The following is a 19449-nucleotide window of genomic DNA, read 5'->3' on the forward strand; positions in this document are numbered from 1 at the left end:
TTGAGCAACAGTTGGACACTGGAAGTGACTGCTGGACACTGGGGGTAACAGCTGGACACAAGGGGAATAGTGGTCACTGGGGGCAACAGCTAGACGTGGGGGCAACAGCTGGACTCTGGGGGAATCAGCTGGACACCGGGGGTAACATATGGACATGGGAAGCAGCAGGACTGTTGGGCAACATCTGTAAACTGGAGGGAAACAGCTGGACACTGGGGGCAAATTCGGGAAACTGGGGGCAATATCTGGACACTGGGGTAACATCTGGACACTGGGGGGCAACTGTTGGATACCAGGAGGCAACGGCTGGGCACTGGAAGTAACATATAGATGCTGGGGTAACAACTGGAAACTGCGGTTAAAAGCTGGACACAGGGCAACAGCTGGACACTGGGGGAAACAGCTTGACTCAGCGGTAACAGCTGGACACTGGGGGCAACAACTGGACACTAGGGTGACATCTGGACACTGGGGTAACAGCTGGACACTTTGGGCAACAGCTGCACACTGGGGTAACATCTGGACACTGGGGGCAACAGCTGGTCACTGCAGGCAGCAGCTGGACACTGATGTAACATCTGGACACTGGGGGCAACAACAGGGTTTTAGGGATACAGCTAGACACAGGTGCAACAGCTGGACACTGATGGCATCAGCTGGACACTGGGGTAACATCTGGTCACTGGAGTAACAATTGATCACAGTGTGTAACATCTGCACAGTGATGGCAACATCTGGACACTGGTGTAACAGCTGGACACATGGAAACGGCTGGACACTGGTGTAGCAACTGGACACGGGCAACGTCTGGGCACTGGATCAAGAGCTGGAAACTGGACGAAACAGCTGGACACCGGGGTGATATCTGGACACTGGGGAAACAGCTGCACACTGAGGACAACACCTGGATGCTGGGGTAACAGCAGGACACTGGGAGTGACTGCTGTACACTGGGATAACAGCACGACACAGGGGTAACTGTGGTCACTGGTGGCAACAGCTGCACACTGGGGCAATAGCTGGACACTGTGGTAACAGCTGGACACTGGAAGTGACTGCTGGACACTGGGGGTAGCAGCTGGACACAAGGGTAACATTGGTCACTGGGAGAAAGACCTGGGCACTGGGGTAACAGCTGGAAACTTGGTTAACAGCTGGACATTGGGAGTGACTGCCGGACAGTGTGGGTAACAGCTGGACCCAGGGGTAACAGTGGTCACTGAGGACAACATCTTGACACTGGGGCAACAGCTGGCCTCTGGGGCAACAGCTGGACACTGGGCAATATCTGAATACTGGGGCAACAGCTGGACACTGGGGTAACAGCTGGACACTGGGAGTGACTGCTGGATACTTGAGGCTTTAGGGGTTCGCAAAATCCCTTCAGCCCCCGAAGATCGGGAAATATGAATCCACATTGTGGACAAAGACTTTGCGTGATTTAAATTGTCTCTGGGTTGGACAATGTTTTAAAACATGCCCAGAGCCGCAAAAGGCTGCGTTAAAGGGCCTGTCAGCTAAGCAGCACTTGGACAACACCAGAATCAAAGAACTTTGTAAAAAAGCGCACACCTTAAGACAGTACATTTTTATTAAATATTGTACCCTTGAGTTTGGTAAATTGCCCAGGGATAAAAATGGCCATCAGAAAAGCATGGCCAAGGACAAAGGGGCTTGGAAGCAGCTCGTGTATGTCGGTGAAAAGGGGGAGGATCAAAGTTGGCAGTCAAATTCTGTCAATCAAAAGGGGAGTGTCCCCCTCCCTCCAGAGACATTCGATGTTTATTTACAAGCATGTTTGCACAAGTGATTAAAACCACTTGACTGCGGTTTCAATGACCACAAGAGAATGGGTTTCTGTTTACATAGTAATCCAACTCCATTCAAAACCCATCACCCACAAAGAAACACACCTAGCCTACGGAAGAGACGTTTTAGACTAAGAAAATTAACAGTTTAAGAATGAATGGGTTGCAATCACCCACTACTAGACAATGGGGGCAGTTGTATCCCTTTTGTTAGCCCAGAAAACTCCGGATGTGGGCAGGAACATTTTGGCCCCAGAATGAAGACACATTGAAAACCCCTGCAGTTTTATCGACAGCCATCAAAGGTAATGGCAACTTTATTCAAACCCATCCCAGACAAGGGGATGGTTTGGATCCCTTTGTTTTAGCCCAGCAAACTCCGGATGTGGGCGGGAACATTTTGGCCCCAAAATTGGGGTATATAGAGATAGCTTCTCAGAGGCCTCACTCTCTCTCTGGCTTGCCTCCATGTGCCTTCTACAGTGTGGAGTCTGTCTGTGGAATTTAAACACCAGCAGTTTACTTTTAAACACTGGGGTGTTTTCACTTCTGGGCAGTGAAGATCTAATATCGCAGGGCACGGAGCTAGCATTGCAAGTGGTGAGCATATATTTTTCTGGCCTTCCACAAGGCAACTTAGGGTAGGCTTAGGGGTGGGGGTAAAGTGGGGATTTCATTAAGAATTGTAATTTTAGTCGTTTTTCCCTTGTTGTGTTCGTTTCTTTCCCTCCCCTATTTAAGCAATTTTACAGTGATTACTTCAATCGTGTGGTGTAGTTTCTTTAGTTTAATCAAATTTGACTTTCTCACATCCAGACCATTTGTCCATTTTAATATATCATTAATTATAAGTTCCTCCAGTCAGAACTGGAAGGGTGGGTTTAGCGATTCGAAAACACTGATTGGGATTGGTCAGACTGCAGCAGCAAAACCTGTGTGACCAGGTGAATAACTGTAAATCAGGTAAAGGAAGGTAAATTACCATACACCAGGTAAAGGACAACGCCCTACAGGGCAACATCTGGACACTGGGGCTACAGCTGGGCACTGGGGGAAACAGCTAGGCACAGAGGAATAGCTGGCCACTGTGCAACAGCTGGACATTGTGCAACAACTGGACACTGAAAGTGACTGCTGGACACTGGGGGCAACAGCTGCACACTGGGGAAACCGCTAGAACTGGGGGAAACAGCTGGTCACTGCAGGCAGCAGCTGGACACTGGGTAACATCTGGACACTGAGAGCAACATCAGGAGGCTAGGGAAACAGCTAGACAATGGTGCAACAGCTGGACACCGATTGTCTCAGCTGGACACTGGGGTAACATCTGGACACTGGAGTAACAACTGGACATGGGCAACGTCTGGACACTGGATCAAGAGCTGGACACTGGATGCAACAGCTGGACACTGGGGTGATATCTGGACACTGGGGAAACAGCTGGATACTGGGGCAAAATTGGGACACTTGGGGCAAACATCTGGATAGTGTAGCAACGTCTGGATATTGGAGGGCAACAGCTAGACACTGGACTAACAGCAGGACACGGGGAGTGACTGCTGGACACTGGGTTAACAGCAAGACACAGGGGTAACAGTGGTCACTGGGGGCAACAACTGGACACTGGCGCAAAAGCTGGTCACTGGGGGCAACAGCTGGACACTGGGGCAATAGCTGGACACTGTGGTAACAGCTGGACACTGGGAGTGGCGGCTGGACACTGGTGGTAACAGCTGGACACAAGGGTAACATTGGTCACTGGGGGAAACAGCTGGGCGCTGGGGTACCAGCTGGAAACTGAGTTAACAGCTGGACAATGGGAGTGACTGCTGGACACTGTGGGTAACAGCTGGACACAGGGGTAACAGTGGTCACTGGCGGCAACATATGGACACTCGTGCAAAACCTGGTCACTGGGGGAAGCAGCTAAACACTGCGGAATAGCTGGCCACTGGACAACAGATGGACATGAGGGAACAGCTGGACACCGGAAGTGACTGCAGGACACTGGGGGTAACAGCTTGACACAGGGGGAACAATGGTCACTGGGGGCAACATCTGGACACTCGTGCAAAAGCAGGTCACTGGGGGAAACAGCTAGACACTGGGGAATAGCTGGCCACTGGACAAAAGGTGGACACGAGGGAACAGCTGGATACCGGAAGTGACTGCAGGACACTGGGGGTAACAGCTTAACACAGGGGGAACAGTGGTCACTGGGGGCAACAGCAGGACAAAGGGGCAACAGCTAGACACGGGGGCAACAGCTGGACTCTGGGGGAATCATCTGGACACCGTGGGTAACATCTGGACACGGGCAGCAGCAGGGCTGTTGGGGCAACATTTGGAAACTGGAGGGCAAAAGCTGGACACTGGGTGGTGAAAGCGGGACACTAGGGGCAACATTTCAACAACGGGGTAACATCTCGACACTGGGGGGCAACAGGTGGTTACCAGGTGGGAACAGCTGGACACTGGAATCAACATATAGATGATGGGGTAACCACTGGAAACTGGGGGTAAAGGCTGGACACAGTGCAACAGCTGGACACTGGCGGCAACAGCTTGACTCAGCGGTAACAGCTGCACACTGTGGTAACATCTGGACACTGGAAGTGACTGCTGGACACTGGGGGTAACAGCTGGACTCAGGGGTAGTAGTGGACATTGGAGGCAACAGCTGGACACTGGGGGCAACAGCTGGTCACTGCAGGCAGCAGCTGGACACTGGGGTAACTTCTGGATACTGGAGGCAACATCAGGAAGCTAAGGAAACAGCTAGACACTGGTGCAACAGCTGGACATCGATGGGCTCCACTAGACACTGCGGTAACATCTGGACATTGGGGGTAAGAACTGATCAAAGTGTGTAACATCTGGACAGTGATGGCCGCATCTGGACACTGGAGTAACAGTTGGACACAGTGGCAACAGCTGGACACTGGTGTATCAACTGGACACGGGCAACTTCTGGACACTGGATCAAGAGCTGGACACTGGATGCAGCAGCTGGATGCTGGGGCAGAAGCGGAAATCTTGGGGCAACATCTGGATAGTGTGGCAACATCTGCATACTGGAGGGGAACAGCTGGACACTGGGGTAACAGCAGGGTACTGGGAGTGACTGCTGGACGCTGGGTTAACAGCAAGAAACATGGGTAAAAGTGGTCACTGGGGGCAACAACTGGACACTGTGTCAACAGCTGGACACTGGGGGCCACAGGAGGACACTGGGGCAATAGCTGGTCACTGTGGTAACAGCTGGACACTGGGAGTGGATGCTGGACACTGCGGGTAACAGCTGGACACAAGGGCGATATTAGTCACTGGGGAAACAGCTGGGCACTGGGGTAACAGCTGGAAACTGGGTTAACAGCTGGACACTGGGAGCGATTGCTGGACACTGCGGGTAACAGCTGGACACAGAGGTAACAGTGGTCGCTGGGTGCAACACCTGGACACTGGGGCAAAAGCTGGCCACGGGGGACAATAGCTGGACACTGGGGAATAGCTGAATACTTGGGCAACAGTTGGACACTGGGGTAAGAGCTGGACACTGGGAGTGACTGCTGGACACTGGTGGTAACAGCTGGAAACAGGGGTAACAGTAGTCACTGGGGGCAACATCTGGGCAGTGGGGCAACAGCTGCTCACTGGGGGAAACAGCTAGACACTGGGGAATAGCTGGACACTGGGCAAAAGCTGGACACTTGAGCAACAGTTGGACACTGGAAGTGACTGCTGGACACTGGGGGTAACAGCTGGACACAAGTGGAACAGTGGTCACTGGGGGCAACAGCTGGACACTGGGGCAACAGCTAGATGTGGGGGCAACAGATGGACTCTGGGGGAATCAGCTGGACACCGGGGGTAACATCTGGACACGGGAAGCAGCAGGACTGTTGGGCAACATCTGTAAACTGGAGGGCAACAGCTGGACACTGGGGGCACAATCGGGACACTGGGGGCAACATCTGGACAATGAGGTAACATCTGGACACTGGGGGCAATTGTTGGATACCAGGAGGCAACAGCTGGGCACTGGAAGTAACATATAGATGCTGGGGTAATAACTGGAAACTGCGGTTAAAAGCTGGACACAGGGCAACAGCTGGACACCGGGGGAAACAGCTGGACACAGCGGTAACAGCTGGACACTGGGAGCAACAACTGGACACTAGGGAGACTTCTGGACACTGGGGTAACAGCTGGATACTTTGGGCAACCGCTGCACACTGGGGTAACATCTGGACACGGGGGGCAACAGCTGGTCACTGCAGGCAGCAGCTGGACACTGATGTAACATCTGGACACTGGGGACAACATCAGGAAGCTAAGGAAACAGCTAGACACTGGTGCAACAGCTGGACATCGATGGGCTCCACTAGACACTGCGGTAACATCTGGACATTGGGGGTAAGAACTGATCAAAGTGTGTAACATCTGGACAGTGATGGCCGCATCTGGACACTGGAGTAACAGTTGGACACAGTGGCAACAGCTGGACACTGGTGTATCAACTGGACACGGGCAACTTCTGGACACTGGATCAAGAGCTGGACACTGGATGCAGCAGCTGGATGCTGGGGCAGAAGCGGAAATCTTGGGGCAACATCTGGATAGTGTGGCAACATCTGCATACTGGAGGGGAACAGCTGGACACTGGGGTAACAGCAGGGTACTGGGAGTGACTGCTGGACGCTGGGTTAACAGCAAGAAACATGGGTAAAAGTGGTCACTGGGGGCAACAACTGGACACTGTGTCAACAGCTGGACACTGGGGGCCACAGGAGGACACTGGGGCAATAGCTGGTCACTGTGGTAACAGCTGGACACTGGGAGTGGATGCTGGACACTGCGGGTAACAGCTGGACACAAGGGCGATATTAGTCACTGGGGAAACAGCTGGGCACTGGGGTAACAGCTGGAAACTGGGTTAACAGCTGGACACTGGGAGCGATTGCTGGACACTGCGGGTAACAGCTGGACACAGAGGTAACAGTGGTCGCTGGGGGCAACACCTGGACACTGGGGCAAAAGCTGGCCATGGGGGACAATAGCTGGACACTGGGGAATAGCTGAATACTTGGGCAACAGTTGGACACTGGGGTAAGAGCTGGACACTGGGAGTGACTGCTGGACACTGGTGGTAACAGCTGGAAACAGGGGTAACAGTAGTCACTGGGGGCAACATCTGGGCAGTGGGGCAACAGCTGCTCACTGGGGGAAACAGCTAGACACTGGGGAATAGCTGGACACTGGGCAAAAGCTGGACACTTGAGCAACAGTTGGACACTGGAAGTGACTGCTGGACACTGGGGGTAACAGCTGGACACAAGTGGAACAGTGGTCACTGGGGGCAACAGCTGGACACTGGGGCAACAGCTAGATGTGGGGGCAACAGATGGACTCTGGGGGAATCAGCTGGACACCGGGGGTAACATCTGGACACGGGAAGCAGCAGGACTGTTGGGCAACATCTGTAAACTGGAGGGCAACAGCTGGACACTGGGGGCACAATCGGGACACTGGGGGCAACATCTGGACAATGAGGTAACATCTGGACACTGGGGGGCAATTGTTGGATACCAGGAGGCAACAGCTGGGCACTGGAAGTAACATATAGATGCTGGGGTAATAACTGGAAACTGCGGTTAAAAGCTGGACACAGGGCAACAGCTGGACACCGGGGGAAACAGCTGGACACAGCGGTAACAGCTGGACACTGGGAGCAACAACTGGACACTAGGGAGACTTCTGGACACTGGGGTAACAGCTGGATACTTTGGGCAACCGCTGCACACTGGGGTAACATCTGGACACGGGGGGCAACAGCTGGTCACTGCAGGCAGCAGCTGGACACTGATGTAACATCTGGACACTGGGGACAACAACAGGGTTTTAGGGAAACAGCTAGACACAGGTGCAACAGCTGGACACTGATGGCCTCAGTTGGACACTGGGGTAACATCTGGTCACTGGAGTGACAACTGATCACAGTGTGTAACATCTGCACAGTGATGGCAACATCTGGACACTGGCGTAGCAGCTGGACACACAGAAACAGCGGGACACTGGTGTAGCTATTGGACACGGGCAACGTCTGGGCACTGGATCAAGAGCTGGAAACTGGACGAAACAGCTGGACACCGGGGTGATATCTGGACACTGGGGAAACAGCTGCACACTGAGGACAACATCTGGATGCTGGGGTAACAGCAGGACACTGGGAGTGACTGTTGTACACTGGGATAACAGCAAGACACAGGGGTAACAGTGGTCACTGGGGGCAACAACTGGACACTGGGGCAACAGATGGTCACTGGGGGCAACAGCTGCACACTGGGGCAATAGATGGACACTGTGGTAACAGCTGGACACTGGGAGTGGCTGCTGGACACTGGGGGTAGCAGCTGGACACAAGGGTAACATTGGTCACTGGGGGAAAGAGCTGGGCACTGGGGTAACAGCTGGAAACTGAGTTAACAGCTGGACATTGGGAGTGACTGCTGGACACTTCGGGTAACAGTTGGACCCAGGGGTAACAATGGTCACTGGGGCAACATCTTGACACTGGGGCAACAGCTGGCCACTGGGGCAACAGCTGGACACTGGGCAATATCTGAATACTGGGGCAACAGCTGGACACTGGGGTAACAGCTGGACACTGGGAGTGACTGCTGGACACTCGAGGCTATAGGGGTTCACAAAATCCCTTCAGCCCCCGAAGATCGGGAAATATGAATCTACATCGTGGTCAAAGGCTTTGCGTGATTTAAATTGTCTTTGGGTTAGTAATTTTTTTTAAATGTGCTCAGAGCCGCAAAAGGCTGCGTTAAAGGGCCCGTGAGCTAAGCAGCACTTGGATAACACCGGAATCAAAGAACTTTGTAAAAAATCACACACCTTAAGACAGTACATTTTTATTATATATTGTACCCTTGAGTTTGGTAAATTGCCCAGGGATAAAAATGGCAATCAGAAAAGCATGGCCAAGGACAAAGGGGCTTGGAAGCAGCTCGTGTATGTCTGTGAAAAGGGGAAGGATCAAAGTTGGCAGCCAAATTCTGTCAATCAAAAGGGGAGTTTCGCCCTCCCTCCAGAGACAATCGATGTTTATTTACAAGCATGTTTGCACAAGGGATTAAAACCACTTGACTGCGGTTTCAATGACCACAAGAGAATATGTTTCTGTTTACATAGTAATCCAACTCCATTCAAAACCCATCAGACACAATGAAACACACCTAGACTACGGAAGAGACATTTTAGACTAAGAAAAGGAACAGTTTAAGAATGAATGGGTTGGAATCACCCATTACTAGACAATGGGGGCAGTTGTATCCCTTTTGTTAGCACAGAAAACTCCAGATGTGGGCCGGAACATTTCGGCCCCAGAATGAAGACACATTCAAAACCCCTGCAGTTTTATCGACAGCCATCAAAGATAATGGCAACTTTATTCAAACCCATCCCAGACAAGGGGATGGTTTGGATCCCTTTGTTTTAGCCCAGCAAACTCCGGATGTGGGCGGGAATATTTTGGCCCCAAAATTGGGGTATATAGAGATAGCTTCTCGGAGGCCTCACTCTCTCTCTGGCCTACCTCCATGTGCCTTCTACAGCGTGGAGTCTGTCTGTGGAATTTAAACACCAGCAGTTTACTTTTAAACACTGGAGTGTTTTCACTTCTGGGCAGTGAAGATCTAATATCGCAGGGCACGGAGCTAGCATTGCAAGTGGTGTGCATATATTTTTCTGGCCTTCCAAAAGGCAGCTTAGGGTAGGCTTTGGGGTGGGGGTAAAGTGGGGATTTCATTAAGAATTGTTATTTTAGTAGTTTTTCCCTCGTTGTGTCCGTTTCTTTCCCTCCCCTATTTAAGCAATTTTACAGTGATTGCTTTAATCGTGTGGTGTAGTTTCTTTAGTTTAATAAAATTTGACTTTCGCACATCCAGACCATTTGTCCATTTTAATATATCATTCATTATAAGTTCCTCCAGTCAGAACTGGAAGGGTGGGTTTAGCGATTCGAAACCACTGATTGGGATTGGTCAGAGTGCAGCAGCAAAACCTGGCTGACCAGGTGAATTACCGTCAACCAGGTAAAGGTAGGTAAATTACCATACACCAGGTAAAGGATAACCCCCTACAGGGCAACATCTGGACACTGGGGCTACAGCTGGGCACTGGGGGAAACAGCTAGACACAGAGGAATAGCTGGCCACTGTGCAACAGCTGGACATTGTGCAACAGCTGGACACAGTAAGTGACTGCTGGACACTGGGGGCAACAACTTCACACTGGGGAAACAGCTAGAACTGGGGGAAACAGTTGGTCACTGCAGGCAGCAGCTGGACACTGGGTAACATCTGGACACTGGGGGCAACATCAGGAGGCTAGGGAAACAGATAGACAATGGTGCAACAGCTGGACACCGATGGTCTCAGCTGGACACTGGGGTAACACCTGGACACTGGAGTAGCAACTGGACATGGGCAACGTCTGGACACTGGATCAAGAGCTGGAAACTGGATGCAACAGCTGGACACCGGGGACACATCCGGACATTGGGGCAACAGCTGGATACTGGGGCAAAAGTGGGACACTTGGGGCAACATCTGGATAGTGTGGTAACCTCTGGATACTGGAGGGTAACAGCTGGACACTGAACTAACAGCAGAACACTGGGAGTGACTGCTGGACACTGGATTAACAGCAAGACACAGGGGTAACAGTGGTCACTGGGGGCAACAACTGGACACTGGGGCAACAGCTGGTCACTGGGGGCAACAGCTGGACACTGGGGCAGTAGCTGGACAGTGTGGTAACAGCTGGACACTGGCAGTGGCTGCTGGACACTGGGGGTAACAGCTGGACACAAGGGTAACATTGGTCACTGGGGGAAACAGCTGGGCACTGGGGTACCAGCTGGAAACTGAGTTAACAGCTGGACAATGGGAGTGACTGCTGGACACTGCGGGTAACAGCTGGACACAGGGGTAACAGTGGTCACTGGGGCAACATCTGGACACTCGTGCAACAGCTGGTCACTGGGGGAAACAGCTAGACAATGGGGAATAGCTGGCCACTGGACAACAGATGGACACGAGGGAACAGCTGGACACTGGAAGTGACTGCAGGACACTGGGGGTAACAGCTTGACACAGGGGGAACAGTGGTCACTGGGGGCAACAGCAGGACAAAGGGGCAAAAGCTAGACATGGGGGCAACAGCTGGACTCTGGAGGAATCAGCTGGACACCGTGGGTAAAATCTGGACACGGGCAGCAGCAGGACTGTTGGGGCAACATCTGGAAACTGGACGGCAACAGCTGGACACTGGGGGGGTTATCGGGACACTAGGGGCAACATTTGAACAATGGGGTAACTTCCCGACACGGGGGCAACAGTTGTTTACCAGGTGGCAACAGATGGACACTGGAATCAACATATAGATGCTGGGGTAACCACTGGAAACTGGTTGTAAAAGCTGGACACAGGGCAACAGCTGGACACTGGCGGCAACAGCTTGACACGGCGGTAACAGCTGGACACTGGTGGCAACAGCTGGACACTAGGGTGAGATCTAGACACTGGGGTAACACTGGACACTGGGGTAACAGCTGGACACTGGGGGCAACAGCTGGTCACTGCAGGCAGCAGCTGAACACTGGGAGCAACAGCTGGTCACTGCAGGCAGCAGCTATACACTGGGGAATAGTAGGACACTGGGGCAACAGCTGTACACTGTGGTAACAGCTGGACACTGGAAGTGACTGCTGGACACTGGGGGTAACAGCTGGACTCAGGGGTAATAGTGGACACTGGGGGCAACAGCTGGACACTGGGGGCAACAGCTGGTCACTGCAGGCAGCAGCTGGACACTGGGGTAACTTCTGGACACTGGGGGCAACATCAGGAAGCTAGGGAAACAGCTAGACACTGGTGCAACAGCTGGACACCGATGGGCTCCACTAGACACTGCGGTAACATCTGGACATTGGGAGTAACAACTGATCACAGTGTGTAACATCTGGACAGCGGTGGCAGAACCTGGACACTGGAGTAACAGCTGGACACAGTGGCAACAGCTGGACACTGGTGTAGCAACTGGACACGGGCAACATCTGGACACTGGATCAAGAGCTGGACACTGGATGCAGCAGCTGGATACTGGGGCAAAAGCAGAACACTCGGGGCACCATCTGGATAGTGTGTCAACATCTGGATACTGGAGGGGAACAGCTGGACACCGTGGTAACAGCAGGACACTGGGAGTGGCTGTTGGACACTGCGGGTAACAGCTGCACACAAGGGTGATATTAGTCACTGGGGGAAACAGATGGGCACTGAGGTAACAGTTGGAAACTGGGTTAACAGCTGGACACTGGGAGTGACTGCTGGACACTGCGGGTTACAGCTGGACACAGAGGTAACAGTGGTCACTGGGGGCAACACCTGGACACTGGGGAAACAGCTGGCCACTGGGGACAATAGCTGGACACTGGGGAATAGCTGAATATTGGGGCAACAGCTGGACACTGGGGTAAGACCTGGACACTGGGAGGGACTGCTGGACACTGGGGGTACCAGCTGGAAACATGGGTAACAGTGGTAACTGGGGGTAACATCTGGGGAATGCGGCAACAGCTGGTCACGGGGGAAACAGCTAGACTCTGAGGAATAGCTGGACACTGCGCAACAGCTGGACACTGGAGCAAAAGTTGGACACTGGAAGTGACTGCTGGACACTGGGGGTAACAGCTGGACACAAGGGGAACAGTGGTCACTGGGGGCAACAGCTGGACACTGGGGCAACAGCTAGACGTGGGGGAAACAGATGGACTCTGGGGGAATCAGCTGGACACCGGGGGTAACATCTGGACACGGGCAGCAGCAGGACTGTTGGGCAAGATCTGTAAACTGGAGGGCAACAGCTGGGCACTGGGGTCAAAATCGGGAAACTGGTGGCAATATCTGGGCATTGGGGTAACATCTGGACACTGGGAGGCAACTGTTGGATACCAGGAGGCAACAGCTGGGCACGGGAAGCAACATATAGAAGCTGGAGTAACGACTGGAAACTGTGGTTAAAAGCTGGACACAGGGCAACAGCTGGACAGTGGGGGAAACAACTGGACACAGCGGTAACAGCTGGACACTGGGGGCAACAACTGGACACTAGGGTGACATCTGGACACTGGGGTAACATCTGGACACTGGGGGGCAACTGTTGGATACCAGGAGGCAACAGCTGGGCACGGGAAGCAGCATATAGATGCTGGGGTAACAACTGGAAACTGTGGTTAAAAGCTGGACACAGGGCAACATCTGGACACTGGGGGCAACAGCTGGTCACTGCAGGAAGCAGCTGGATACTGAGGTAACATCTGGACACTGGGGGCAAAATCAGGGTTTTAGGGAAACAGCTAGACACAGGTGCAACAGCTGGACACCGATGGCCTCAGCTGGACACTGGGGTATCATCTGGTCACTGGAGTAACAACTGATCACAGTGTGTAACATCTGCACAGTGTTGGCAACATCTGGACACTGGGGTAACAGCTGGACACATGGAAACAGCTGGACACTGGTGTAGCAACTGGACACGGACAACGTCTGGGCACTGGATCAAGAGCTGGAAACTGGACGCAACAGCTGGACACCGGGGTGATATCTGGACACTGGGGAAACAGCTGCACACTGAGGACAACATCTGGATGCTGGGGTAACAGCTGGATACTGGGGTAACAGCTGGACACTGGGAGTGACTGCTGGTCACTGGGGATAGCAGCTGGAAACAGGGGTAACAATGGTCACTGGTGTAGCAACTGGACACGGGCAACGTCTGGACACTGGGGCAACAGCTGGGCACTGGATTAACAGCTGGACATGGGGAGTGATTGCTGGACACTGGAGGTAACAGCTGGACACAGGGGTAACAGTGGTCACTGGGGGCAACATTTGGAGACTGGGGCAAAAGCTAGACATGGGGCAACAGCTGGACACTGGGCAAACAGCTGGAGACTGGGGCAAAAGCGGGTCACTGGGGGCAAGATCAGGCTAATTGGCAAGAACTGGAAACTGGAGAGCAACAGCTGGACACTGGGGTAACAGCTGGACAATGGGAGTGACTGCTGGACACTGGGGGTAACAGCAGGACACAGAGGTAACAGTGGTCATTGGGGGCAACACCTGGAGATAAGGGCAACAGCTGGTCACTGGGGGCAACAGCTATACACTGGGGAATAGTAGGACACTGGGGCAACAACGGCACAATGTGGTAACAGCTGGACACTGGAAGTGACTGCTGGACACTGGGGTTAACACCTGGACTCAGGGGTAACAGTGGACACTGGGGGCAACAGCTGGACACTGGGATGACATCTGGACACTGGGGTAACAACTGGACACTGGGGGCAACAGCTGCGCACTTGGGTTTCAGCTGGACACTGGGGGCAACAGCTGGTCACTGCAGACAGCAGCTGGACACTGGGGTAACATCTGGACACTGGGGGCAACATCAGGAGGCTGGGGAAACAGCTAGACACTGTGGCAACAGCTGGACACCGATGGCCTCAGCTGGACACTGGGGTAACATCTGGACACTGTGGGAAACATCAGGAGGCTGGGGAAACAGCTAGACTCTGGGGCAACAGCTGGACACCGTTGGCCTCAGCTGGACACTGGGGTAACATCTGGACACTGGGGGACACATCAGGAGGCTGGGGAAACAGCTAGATACTGGGGCAACAGCTGGACACCGATGGCCTCAGCTGGACACCGGGGCAACAACAGGACATTGGGGTTGCAGCTAGACACTGGGGAAACAGCGGGTCACTGGAGGGCACCAGCTGGATACTGGCGCAAACTCTTGAAACTGGGGAGCAGCAACTGGGCATTGGGGACATCAGCTGGATACTGTGGCAACAGCTGACTACTGGGGCAACTGAAGGACACCGGTGGCAAATTCTGGAAAGGGAGCAACAGCAGGACTCTGGGGGCAACAGCTGGACACTGCGGTAACAGCTCAACATGGGTAAAGAACCGGAAACTGGGGTAACACCTGGACACTTGGGGCAACATCTGGAAACTGGGGGGAACAGCTGGACAGTGGGTCAACAGCATGACACTGGGGCAACAGTTGGATACTGGCCCAACAGCTGTACACTAGGTTAACAGTGGGAATCTGAGGGTAACAGCTGGTCACTGGGGGCAACAGCTGGACAGTGGGGAATAGCTAGACACTGGGGCTACAGCTGGACACTGGGGTAACAGCTGGGCATTGGGAGTGACTGCTGGACACTGGGGGTAACATCTGGACACAGGGTTAACAGTGGTAACTGGGGGCAACAGCTGGACACTGGTGCAACAGTTTTTCACTGGGGCAACAGCTGGACACTCGGGAATAGCTGGACACTGGAAATGATTGCTGGATACTGGGGGTAACGGCTGGACAGAAGGGTAGCAGTGATCACTAGGGGCAACAGCTGTACACTAGGTTAACAGCAGGAATCTGAGGGTAACAGCTGGTCACTGGGGGCAACAGCTGGACAGTGGGGAATAGCTAGACACTGGGGCTACAGCTGGACACTGGGGTAACAGCTGGGCATTGGGAGCGACTGCTGGACACTGGGGGTAACAGCTGGACACAGGGCTAACAGTTGTCAATGGGGGCAATAGCTGGACACTGGGACAAAAGCTGGACACTGGGATGACAGCTGGACACTGGGGAATATCTGGACACTGGGTCAACAGCTGGACACTCAGGTTAATGCTGGATACGGGGAATGATTGCTGGACACTGGGGGTAATGGCTGGACACAAGGGTAGCAGTGATCACTAGGGGCAACAGCTGTACACTAGGTTAACAGCAGGAATCTGAGTGTAACATCTGGTCACTGGGGGCAACAGCTGGACAGTGGGGAATAGATAGACACTGGGGCAACAGCTGGAAACTGGATTTAACAGCTGGACACAATGGTAACATTGTTAACGGGGGGCAACATCTGGACACTGGGACAACAGCTGGTCACTGGATGTAACAGCTGGATACTGGGGAATATCTGGACACTTGGAGTGACTGCTGAACACTGGGGGTAACAGATTGTCATGGGGTAACAGTGGTCACTGGGCGAAACATCTGGATACTGGGGCAAGATCAGGTCACTGGGGGCAACAGCTGGACACTGGGGAATAGCTGGTCACTGGGTAAACAGCTGGACACTGGGTTAAGAGCTGGACAGTGGGAGTGACTGCAGAACACTGGGTATAACAACTGGACACAGGGGTAACATTGGTCACTGGGGGCAGCAGGTGTACACTGGGGCAACAGCTGGACACTAGGGTGACAGCTCGAGACTGTGTGTGACTGCTGGACACTGGGGGCAAAAGCTGGACACTGGTGAACATCTGGAATCTGGGGCACCAGCTGGAGACTGGGGTACCAGATGAACATTGGGAGTGATTGCTGGACACTGGATGTAACAGCTGGACACAGGGGTAACAGTGGTCATTGGGGGAAACAGCTGGACCGAGGGCCAACAGCTGGACACTGGGGTAACAGTGGTCACTGGGGGCAACTGCTGGAGACTGTAGCAACAGCTGGACACTGGGGCAACAGCTGATCACTGGGAGTGACTGCTGGACACTGGGGGTAACAGCTAGACACAGGGGTAACAGTGGTCACTGGGGGAAACTGCTGGATACTGTAGCAACAGCTGGACACTGGGGCAACAGCTGGTCACTGGGAGTGACTGCTGGACACTGGGGCAACAGTTTTTCACTGGGGGCAACAGCTGGACACTGGGGAATAGCTGAACACTTGGACAACAGCTGGACACTGGGACTAAACCTGGACACTGGGAGTTCCTGCTGGACACTCTGGGGAACAGATGGACACTGGGGTAACAGTGGTCACTGGGGGCAGCAGCTGGAGACTGGGCAACAGCTGGTCACTGGGGGCAACAGTTGGACACTGGAGAATAGCTGGACACTGGGGCAGGAGCTGGTCACAGATGGCAACAGCTGGACACTGGGGAATAGCTGGACACTGGGACAACAGCTGGACACTGGGGCAACAGCCGGACACTTTGGTAACAGCTGGACACAGGGGTAACAGTGGTCACTGGGGCCAACAGCTGGACACTGGGGGCCAACGTTTCGATATTGGGGCAACCACTGGAACTGTGGGCAACTGATGGATACTGGAGGTAACAACTGGACACTGGGGAAAGCAGTTGGACACAGGATTTATTGCTGGACACTGGGGGCAACAGGTGGCCACTTGGATAAAAGCTGGATGATGAGGGTAACAGCTGGGCACTGGGGAAACAGCTGGACACTGGGGTAACAGCTGGGCACTGGGACAAATGGTGGACAATGGGTCAACAGCTGCACACTGGGTTAACAGCTGGACACTGAGATTAAAATCTGGTCACTGGGGACAACATCTGGACACTGGGGTAACAGCTGGGCACTGGAGGTAAAACGTTGACACTGGGAGCAACAACTGGACACTGGATAACAGCTGGAAACTGCTGGACCCAGGGAGTAACAGCTGGACACAGGCTTAACAGCTCGACACTGGGTGTAAATGATGGACACTGGGATAACTGGTATACACTGGAGCAACCGTTGGACACTGGGAGAAAAGATGGACAGTCAGGGGTAAAAGCTGGACACTGTGAGCAGCAGCTGGGCACTGTGGTAACAGCTGGACACGGGTAAAGAACAGGAAACTGGCTAACATCTGGACACTGGGGCAACAACTGGACACTGGGCCAACAGCTGGACACTGAGGTAACAGCAGGACACTGGGGTAACAGCTGGGCACTGGAGCAACAGTTGGACATTGGGGTAATAGGTGGACAGTGGGGTTAAAGACAGTCACTGGGGGCAAAAGATAGACTCTGGGGTAACAGCTGGACACAGGTAAAGAACAGGAAACTGGGGTAACATCTGGACACTGGGGCAACAGCTAGACATTGGGGCAACAGCTGGAGACTGGGTCAACAGCTAGACACTAGGGAAACAGTTGGACACTGTGGGTAAAATCTGGTCACTGGGGGACAACAGCTGGATACTGGGGTCAACAGCAGGACACTGGGGGCAACAACAGGACACTGGGGGCCAACATTTGGTCATTGGGGGCAACCGCTGGAAACTGGGGGCGACAGCTGCACACTGGGGGTAACAGCTGGTTAGTGCAGGTAACTCCTGGACAAGTGGGTGTAACAGATGGACACTGGGGCAAATGGTGGAAACTGGGCGCAATGGTTGGACACTGAGGGAACAGCTGGACACTGGGACAACAGGTGTACATTGGTGGCAGCAGCTGCAAACTGGGGGCAACTGCTGGACACTGGAGGTAACCACTGGGCACTGGGGTAACAGCTGGACACATAGGTTATAGCTGGACACTGGGGCAACAGGTGGACACTTGGATAATAGCTGGACACTGAGGGAAACAGCTGGGCCCTGGGGGTAAGAGCTGGACACTGGGGTAACAGCTGGACACTGAGGATAAAATCTGGTCACTGAGGACAACAGCTGGACACTGGGGTAACAGCCGGACACTGGGGTGTAAACCTGGACACTGGAGGCAACTGCTGGAAACTGGGGCAATGGCTGGACACTGGGGTCAACAGCAGAACACTGGGGCAACATCTACACACTGGGGCATCAAATCAACACTGAGGCAACAGTTAGACACTGGCAGAAGCAGCGGGACAATGGGGGCCAACATTTGGACATTGTGGCAACTGCTGGAGAATGGGGGCAACAGCTGGACAATGGAGGTAGCGACTGGGCACTGGGGGTAACAGCTGGACACAGGGGTAATAGCTTGACACTGGGGCAACAGGTGGACACTTGGATAATAGCTGGACACTGAGGGAAACAGATGGGCCCTGGGGGTAACAGCTGGACACTGGGGGCTACAGCAGGACACTGTGGGCCAATATCCAGATATTGTGGGGTAACAGCTGGACACAGGGTTTACAGCTGTAGACTGAGGGTAACAGCTGATCACTGGGGGCAACAGCTGTACACTGGGATAAGAGTTGGACAGTAGGGACAACATCTGGACACTGGTGAAAGGCTGGACACTGGTTGATAAATGGTGGAAACTGGGGGCAACAGCTGGACACTGGAGGTAAACACTGGACACTGGGGTAACAGCTGCACACTGGGGACACGTGGTGGACACTGGGCCAACAGCAGGAGACTGGGGTAACATCTGGAAACTTGGAGTGACTGCTGGACACTGGGGGTAACAGATGGTCATGGGGTAACAGTGGTTACTGGGCGAAACATCTAGATACTGGGTTAAGAGCTGGACAGTGGGAGTGACTGCTGAACACTGGGGGTAACAGCTGGACACAGGGGTAACATTGGTCACTGGGGGCAGCAGCTGTACACTGGGGCAACAGCTGGACACTGGGGTGACAGCTCGACAATGGGTGTGGTTGCTGGACACTGTGGGCAAAAGCTGGACACATGGGTAACAGTGGTCACTGGGGCAACAGCTAGACACTGGTGAACATCTGGACTCTGGGGCAACAGCTGGAGACTGGGGTACCAGCTGAAAAGTGGGAGTGATTGCTGGACACTGGGGTAACAGTTGGACACAGGGGTAA

Source organism: Somniosus microcephalus, chromosome 11 (assembly GCF_052327205.1).
Source record: "Somniosus microcephalus isolate GS21.2 chromosome 11, FLI_Smic_1.0, whole genome shotgun sequence".
Lineage (NCBI taxonomy): Eukaryota > Metazoa > Chordata > Chondrichthyes > Squaliformes > Somniosidae > Somniosus > Somniosus microcephalus.